The sequence below is a fragment of the Triticum aestivum genome, chromosome 4A (assembly GCF_018294505.1).
Source record: "Triticum aestivum cultivar Chinese Spring chromosome 4A, IWGSC CS RefSeq v2.1, whole genome shotgun sequence".
Classification (NCBI taxonomy): Eukaryota; Viridiplantae; Streptophyta; class Magnoliopsida; order Poales; family Poaceae; genus Triticum; species Triticum aestivum.
The window spans coordinates 628020477-628030445 of NC_057803.1; positions in this window are offsets into that span (position 1 = coordinate 628020477).

Consider the following 9969-nt stretch of genomic DNA (forward strand, 5'->3'; position numbering starts at 1 on the left):
ATGTTACTATTTAAATTCCAAACGTAATTTAATTATGAAATGATCGTAAGATTACCTCAGATGAAGAATAACTTATTCTGCATCCTGGGTGATGAATATTAACACTATATATATATACCTCTTTATTATTCTCAATATACTTCATTAAATATTCTAAGATACCCCAATACGAGTTTTGTTGAAAAAATATCATCTGTGATGTACTTTTTGTAATATACCTTTTTCACGTACAAACACATCAGTATATACGTAAACATTTAAAAATATGTAGACTCACATGAATTTTTTCATGGAACTCATTTTGGGGTATTTAATAATTACTAATGAAGTATATTAAAAATAATAAAGTGGTATAAAAAATTCATCTATGTGGTATATGAGAAGCGGGAGTACGTACTCCTAGGAGTACACAACCATTTTCCTATATATATATATATATATATATATATATATATATATATATATATATATAAGAATTTTTCTACAGATTCAATGATATGCTTTTGGTGATTACTAACAATAGATCCCACCCGCCCCTAACCCCATGGTCATGACTCGATACCCCAATAGGTGTTATGTTATACTTCAAATTCAAGTATAAAGAGAAAGACTAACTTCTAACGATCAAGCGGCGCGAGGCCCGTCGCTGATAGGCTTGGGCCGAAGCGGAGCGTACGGACGAGTATTAACCTAGGTCACCTGTGTTATATATACTTTTTGTAAGCCGCTGCATGGGATAAGTTGATCAGTTGTAAATCCCCGATGTTTGTAGCCTCCTCCGATATAGTGAAGTTTGGTTGGCTGGCTAGCGCCCATGGTTTTTCCCCCTTCGTTTTGGAGGGTTTTTTCCTGTTAAATCTTGTGTCTCCTGCGTGTTTTTCGTTCTTCACCGAGTTGATTTACCTGTCGTATCTCTAACAATAGGTCCACGTCATTTATTTCAACATGACATCCATCTATGCTCACACAACTACAACATGTTCTTTTTTCGAGAAAACTTTTGATTTATTCATCAACAATCAAGGTAGTACAAAGAACACCAGGACTACAAGCGTTGAAGCGAGCCGAAGGCGTGCCGCCGTTATCGCACCTCCCTCATTGGAGCCGGGCAAATATTATTGTATTAGATAGTCGGGAAGTTGTTGTTCTAAGACCCCATAGAACCAGTGCACCAGAACAACAACCGCTGCCGAGAAAGAGAAGCATAGATCGGAAGGATCCAACATGCATCCACACACACGTAGACGAACGAAGGCCGGATCCATCAAAGACAAACACCGACCGGATCTCGCGGGATCCGTCGGAGACACATGTACACACGAAAAACTAATTTCACCGCCGCAACCTTCTGTACTCGAGAGATCCCATCTCGGGGCCTTTTCTGGAGCTCTGCCGGAGGGGGCATTGATCACGGAGGGCCTCTACATCAACTCCATGGCCTCTTCGGTGATGTGTGAGTAGTTTACTATATACCTTCGGGTCCATGGTTATTAGCTAGATGGTTTCTTCTCTCTCTTTGGATCTCAATACAAAGTTCTCCTTGATTCTCTTGGAGATCTATTCGATGTAATCTTTTTTTTGCGGTGTGTTTGTCGAGATCCGATGAATTGTGGGTTTATGATCCAGATTATCTATGAATAATATTTGATTCTCCTCTGAATTCTTTTATGTATGATTGGTTTATCTTTGCAAGTCTCTTCGAATTATCAGTTTGGTTTGGCCTACTAGATTGATCTTTCTTGCAATGGGAGAAGTGCTTAGCTTTGGGTTCAATCTTGCGGTGCTCAATCCCAGTGACAAAAAGGGAACCGACACGTATTGTATTGTTGCCATCGAGAATAAAAAGATGGGGTTCATATCATATTGCATGACTTTATCCCTCTACATCATGTCATCTTCCTTAAAGCATTACTCTGTTCTTATGAACTTAATACTCTAGATGCATGCTGGATAGCGGTCGATGTGTGGAGTAATAGTAGTAGATGCAGGCAGGAGTCGGTCTACATGTCTCGGACGTGATGCCTATATACATGATCATACCTAGATATTCTCATAACTATGCTCAATTCTATCAATTGCTCGACAGTAATTCGTTTACCCACCGTAATACTTATGCTCTTGAGAGAAGCCACTAGTGAAACCTATGCCCCTCGGGTCTATCTTCCATCATATTAATCTTCCAACACTTAGTTATTTCTTTTGCCTTTTATTTTACTTTGCATCTTTATCATAAAAATACCAAAAATATTATCTTATCATATCTATCAGATCTCACTCTCGTAAGTGATCGTGAAGGGCTTGACAACCCCTTTATCGCGTTGGTTGCGAGGTTCTTATTTGTTTGTGTAGGTGCGTTGGACTTGAGCGTGATCTCCTACTAGATTGATACCTTGGTTCTCAAAAACTGAGGGAAATACTGACACTACTTTGCTGCATCACCCTTTCCTCTTCAAGGGAAAACCAACGCAGTGCTCAAGAGGTAGCAAGAAGGATTTCTGGCGCCGTTGCCGGGGAGATTCACACCAAGTCAATTCAAGATTTGACTCCCAACAACGAGTCATTTCAGGTGCCGTTGCTAAGTTAGGACATACCAAGTACACATCACAAACCCTTATCCCTCGCATTACATTATTTGCCATTTCTCTCGCGTTTTCCTCTCCCCCACTTCACCCTTGCCGTTTTATTCGCCCTCTCTCTCTGTTCCCCTTCTCTTTTTCTATTTGCCTTTTTGCCTGTTTCTTGTTTGCTTGTGTGTTGGATTGCTTGTCTTGTCGTTATGACTAGTCCTCTATCTTCTCCGTTGTCTCCCGAGAATGAAGTTCTTAATTTTAAGCAAAGGGATGGAGAAAATCTAAAAGATGCTTGGTATAGAATTTGCAATGCTCAAAATAGATCTACCAGGAAGCAATCTACGTCCGTTCTTCTCCGCAATTTCTATGTAGGCACTACTCCTTGGTACCGATATATTCTTGATACCATTACCGGAGGGAATTTCTTGGGTAGCCATACTTTTGATTCTTATAACGCTATGATAGATTTGTTTGGTGATACGTCTATTTTGCATCATGCTTTAATATCGACATTTATTGCCTTATGGGCTGTTATTACACATTATGCCACAATACTTATGCCTATCTCTCTTATTTTACAAGGTTTACATAAAGAGGGAGAATGCCAGCAGCTGGGATTCTGGGCTGGAAAAGGAGCAAATATTAGAGACCTATTCTGCACAGCTCCAAAAGTCCTGAAACTCCACGAAAGACGTTTTCCAAATATATAAAAAATACTGAGAGCAAGAACTTCACCAGGGGGGCCACACCCTGCCCACGAGGGTGGGGGGCGCGCCCTACCCCCATGGGCGCGCCCCCTACCTCGTGGGCCCCCTAGTGGCCCTTCGGTGACCATCTTCTGCTATATGAAGTATTTTGATGGGAAAAAAATAACAAGCCATCTTCTCGGACGAAACTCCGCCGCCACGAGGCGGAACCTTGGCGGAACCAATCTAGGGCTCTGGCGGAGCTGTTCTGCCGGGGAAACTTCCCTCCCGAAGGGGGAAATCATCGCCATCGTCGTCACCAACGCTCCTCTCATCGGGAGAGGACAATCTCCATCAACATCTTCATCAGCACCATCTCCTCTCAAAACCCTAGTTCATCTCTTGTATCCAATTCTTGTCTCCAAGTCCGGGATTGGTGCTAGTAGGTTGCTAGTAGTGTTAATTACTCCTTGTAGTTGATACTAGTTGGTTTAATTGGTGGAAGATCATATGTTCAGATCCTATATGCACATTAATACCCCTCTGATTATGAACATGTTTATGCTTTTTGAGTAGTTACGCTTGTTCCTGAGAACATGGGAGAAGTCTTGCTATTAATAGTCATGTGAATTTGGTATTCGTTCGATATTTTGATGAGATGTATGTTGTCTCTCCTCTAGTGGTGTTATGTGAACGTCGACTACATGACACTTCACCATTATTTGGGCCTAGAGGAAGGCGTTGGGAAGTAATAAGTAGATGATGGGTTGCTAGAGTGACAGAAGCTTAAACCCTAGTTTATGCGTTACTTCGTAAGGGGCTGATTTGGATCCATATGTTTCATGCTATGGTTATGTTTACCTTAATACTTTTGTTGCAGTTGCGGATGCTTGCAATTGAGGTTAATCATAAGTGGGATGCTTGTCCAAGTAAGGGCAGTACCCAAGCACCGGTCCTCCCACATACCAAATTATCAAAGTAATGAACTCGAATCATATGAACATGATGAAAACTAGCTTGACGATATTCCCATGTGTCCTTGGGGGCGCTTTTCTCTGTATAAGAGTTTGTCCAGGCTTGTCCTTTGCTACAAAAAGGATTGGGCCACCTTGCTGCACTTTATTTACTTTTGTTACTTGTTGCTCGTTACAAATTATCCTATCACAAAACTACCTGTTACCACTTGTTTCAGTACTTGCAGAGAATACCTTGCTGGAAACCACTTATCATTTCCTTCTGCTCCTCGTTGGGTTTGACACTCTTACTTATTGAAAGGACTACAATAGATCCCCTATACTTGTGGGTCATCAAGACTCTTTTCTGGCGCCATTGCCGGGGAGTGAAGCGCCTTTGGTAGGTGGAATTTGGTAAGAAAAAATTTATATAGTGTGCTGATATTTACTGTCACTTGTTACTATGGAAAGTAATCCTCTGAGGGGCTTGTTCGGGGTATCTTCACCCCGACCAGTAGAGCAAAGAGTTGCTCCTCAACCTTCTCAACCTACTGAAAATGAATATGAAAATGAAAATGTCTGCTTTGAAATTCCTTCGGGTATGATAGAAAAACTGCTAGCTAATCCCTTTTTAGGAGATGGTGTTGGGTTTCGTAGTAATTTCAAAAATTTCCTACGCACACGCAAGATCATGTGATGCATAGCAACGAGAGGGAGAGTATTGTCTACGTACCCTACGCAGACCGACTGCGGAAGCGATGACACGACGTAGAGGAAGTAGTCGTACGTCTTCACGATCCAACCGATCAAGCACCGAAACTACGGCACCTCCGAGTTCGAGCACACGTTCAGCTCGATGACGATCCCCGGACTCCGATCCAGCAAAGTGTCGGGGAAGAGTTCCGTCAGCATGATGGCGTGGTGACGATCTTGATGAACTACAGCAGCAGGGCTTCGCCTAAACTCCGCTACAGTAATATCGAGGAATATGGTGGCAGGGGGCACCGCACACGGCTAAGGAATCGATCACGTGGATCAACTTGTGTCAACTTGTGTGTTTAGAGGTGCCCCTGCCTCCGTATATAAAGGAGCCAAGGGGGAAGGGGGCGCCGGCCAAGAGGGAGAGGCGCAGGAGGAGTCCTACTCCTACCGGGAGTAGGACTCCCCCCCCCAATCCTATTCCAACTAGGATTCCCAAGGGGGAAAGAGGGAGAGGGGTGGCCGGCCACCTCTCCTAGTCCTAATAGGACTAGGGGAAGGGGGGAGGCGCGCAGCCCCCTTGGGCTGCCCCTTTCTCCTTTCCACTAAGGCCCATGATGGCCCATATGGCTCCCGGGGGGTTCCGGTAACCTCCCGGTAACCCGGTAAAATCCCGATTTCACCCGGAACACTTCCGATGTCCAAACATAGACTTCCAATATATCAATCTTTATGTCTCGACCATTTCGAGACTCCTCGTCATGTCCGTGATCACATCCGGGACTCCGAACAACCTTCGGTACATCAAAATGCATAAACTCATAATATAACTGTCATCGTAACCTTAAGCGTGCGGACCCTACGGGTTCGAGAACAATGTAGACATGACCGAGACACGTCTCTGGTCAATAACCAATAGCGGGACCTGGGTGCCCATATTGGTTCCTACATATTCTACGAAGATCTTTATCGGTCAGACCGCATAACAACATACGTTGTTCCCTTTGTCATCGGTATGTTACTTGCCCGAGATTCGATCGTCGGTATCCAATACCTAGTTCAATCTCGTTACCGGCAAGTCTCTTTACTCGTTCCGTAATACATCATCTCACAACTAACATATTAGTTGTAATGCTTGCAAGGCTTATGTGATGTGTATTACCGAGAGGGCCCAGAGATACCTCTCCGACAATCGGAGTGACAAATCCTAATCTCGAAATACGCCAACCCAACATCAACCATTGGAGACACCTGTAGTACTCCTTTATAATCACCCAGTTACGTTGTGACGTTTGGTAGTACCCAAAGTGTTCCTCCGGTAAACGGGAGTTGCATAATCTCATAGTCATAGGAACATGTATAAGTCATGAAGAAAGCAATAGCAACATACTAAACGATCGGGTGCTAAGCTAATGGAATGGGTCATGTCAATCAGATCATTCAACTAATGATGTGACCTCGTTACTCAAATAACAACTCATTGTTCATGGTCAGGAAACATAACCATCTTTGATTAACGAGCTAGTCAAGTAGAGGCATACTAGTGACACTTTGTTTGTCTATGTATTCACACATGTATTATGTTTCCGGTTAATACAATTCTAGCATGAATAATAAACATTTATCATGAAATAAGGAAATAAATAATAACTTTATTATTGCCTCTAGGGCATATTTCCTTCAGTCTCCCACTTGCACTAGAGTCAATAATCTAGTTCACATCGCCATGTGATTTAACAGCAATAGTTCACATCACCATGTGATTAACACCCATAGTTCACATCGATATGTAATCAACACCCAAAGGGTTTTACTAGATTCAGTCATCTAGTTCACATCGCTATGTGATTAACACCCAAGGAGTACTAAGGTGCGGTCATGTTTTGCTTGTGAGAGAATCTTAGTCAACGGGTCTGTCACATTCAGATCCGTAAGTATTTTGCAAATATTTATGTCAACAATGCTCTGCACGGAGCTACTCTAGCTAATTGCTCCCACTTTCAATATGTATCCAGGTTGAGACTTAGTGTAACTTTTACAACAAACTCTTTTATCACCTCCATAATCGAGAAACATCTCCTTAGTCCTTACTAAGGATATTCTTGACCAATGTCCAGTGATCTACTCCTAGATCACTATTGTACTCTCTTGCCAAATTCAGAGTAAGGTATACAATAGGTCTGGTACATAGCATATCATACTTTATAGAACCTATGACTGAGGCACAGGGAATGACTTTTCATTTTTTTTCTATTTTTTGCTGTGGTCGGGATTTGAGTCTTACTCAATTTCATACCTTTGCAACACAGGCAAGAACTCTTTCTTTGACTGTTCCATTTTGAACTATTTCAAAATCTTGCCAAGGTATGTACTCATTGAAAATCTTATCAAGCGTCTTGATCTATCTCAATAGATCTTGATGCTTAATATGTAAGTAGCTTTTACTGAGGTCTTTTTCCTTTTAAAGAACTCCTTTAAAACACTCCTTTATGCTTTGCAGAAAAATTCTACATCATTTCTGATCAACAATATGTTACTCACATATACTAATCAGAAAGGCTGTAGTGCTCCCACTCACTTTATTGTAAATACAGGCTTCTCAAAAAGTCTGTATAAAACCATATGCTTTGATCAACTCATCAAAGCGTATATTCCAACTCCGAGAGGCTTGCACCAGTCCATAGATGGATCGCTGGAGCTTGCACATTTTGTTAGTACCTTTAGGATTGACAAAACCTTCTGGTTGCATCATATACAACTCTTCTTTAATAAATCCATTAAGGAATGCAGTTTTGTTTATCCATTTGCCAGATTTCATAAAATGCAGCAATTGCTAACATGATTCGGACAGACTTAAGCATAGATACGAGTGAGAAAATCTCATCGTAGTCAACACCTTGAACTTGTCGAAAACCTTTTTGCGACAATTCTAGCTTTGTAGACAGTAACATTACCATCAGCGTCAGTCTTCTTCTTAAAAATCCATTTATTCTCAATTGCTTGCCGATCATCGGGCAAGTCAACTAAAGTCCATACTTTGTTCTCATACATGGATCCCATCTCAGATTTCATGGCTTCAAGCCACTTTACGGAATCTGGGCTCACCATCGCTTCTTCATAGTTCGTAGGTTCATCATGATCTAGTAGCATGATCTCCAGAACAGGATTACCGTACCACTCTGGTGCGGATCTTACTCTGGTTGATCTACGCGGTTCAGTAGTATCTTGATCTGAAGTTTCATGATCATTATCATTGGCTTCCTCACTAACTGGTGTAGGTGTCACTGAAACAGTTTTCTGTGATGAACTACTTTCCAGTAAGGGAGCAGGTACAGTTACCTCGTCAAGTTCTACTTTCCTCCCACTCACTTCTTTCGAGAGAAACTCCTTCTCTGGAAAGGATCCATTTTAGCAACGAATGTCTTGCCTTCGGATCTGTGATAGAAGGTGTACCCAACAATTTCCTTTGGGTATGAAGACGCACTTCTCCGAATTGGGTTCGAGCTTATCAGGATGAAACTTTTTCACATAAGCATCGCAGCCCCAATCTTTAAGAAATAACAGGTTAGGTTTACTGCTAAACCATAGTTCATACAGTGTCGTCTCAACGGATTTAGATGGTGCCCTATTATAAAACGTGAATGCAGCTGTCTCTAATGCATAACCCCAAAACGATAGTGGTAAAGAGATATCATAGATCGCATCATATCAAATAAAGTGCGGTTACGACGTTCGGACACACCATAACGATGTGGTGTTCCAGGTGGCGTGAGCTGTGAAACTATTCCACATTGTTTTAATTGAAGACCAAACTCGTAACTCAAATATTTGTCTCCGCGATTAGATCGCAGAAACTTTATTTTCTTGTTACGATGATTTTTCCACTTCACTCTGAAATTCTTTAATCCTTTCAACTATTTCAGACTTATGTTTCATCAAGTAGATATACCCATATCTGCTCAAATCATCTTGTGAAGGTCAGAAAACAACGATGCTTGCCACGAGCATCAGCACTCATTGGATCGCATACATCGGTATGTATTATTTCCAATAAGTCAGTAGCTCGTTCCATTGTTCCGGAGAACGGAGTTTTAGTCATCTTGCCCAAAAGGCACAGTTCGCAAGCATCAAGTGATTCATAATCAAGTGATTCCAAAATTCCATCAGTATGGAGTTTCTTCATGCGCTTTACACCAATATGACCTAAACGGCAGTGCTACAAACAAGTTGCACTTATCATTATTAACTTTGCATCTTTTTGGTTTCAATATTATGATTATGTGTATCACTACGATCGAGATCCAACAAATTTTCATTGGGTGTGTAACCATATAAGGTTCTATTCATGTAAACAGAACAACAATTTATTCTCTTACTTAAATGAATAATCGTATTACAATAAACATGATCAAATCATATTCATGCTCAACGCAAACACCAAATAACACTTATTTAGGTTCAACACTAATCCCGAAAGTATAGGGAGTGTGTGACGATGATCATATCAATCTTGGAACTACTTCCAACACACATCGTCACTTCACCCTTAACTAGTCTCTGTTTATTCTGCAACTCCCGTTTCGAGTTACTAATCTTAGCAACTGAACTAGTATCAAATACTGAGGGTTTGCGATAAACACTAGTAAAGTACACATCAATAACATGTATATCAAATATACTTATGTTCACTTTGCCATCCTTCTTATCCGCCAATCACTTGGGGTAGATCCGCTTCCAGTGACCAGTCCCTTTGCAGTAGAAACACTTAGTCTCAGGCTTAGGATCAGACTTGGGCTTCTTCACTTGAGCAGCAACTTGCTTGCTGTTCTTCTTGAAGTTCCCCTTCTTCCTTCTGCCCCTTTTCTTGAAACTAGTGGTCTTGTCTACCATCAACACTTGATGTTTTTCTCGATTTCTATCTTCGTCAATTTCCGCATTACGAAGAGCTTGGGAATCGTTTCCGTTATCCCTTGCATGTCATAGTTCATCACGAAGTTCTACTAACTTGGTGATGGTGACTAGAGAATTCTGTCAATCACTATCTTATCTGGAAGATTAACT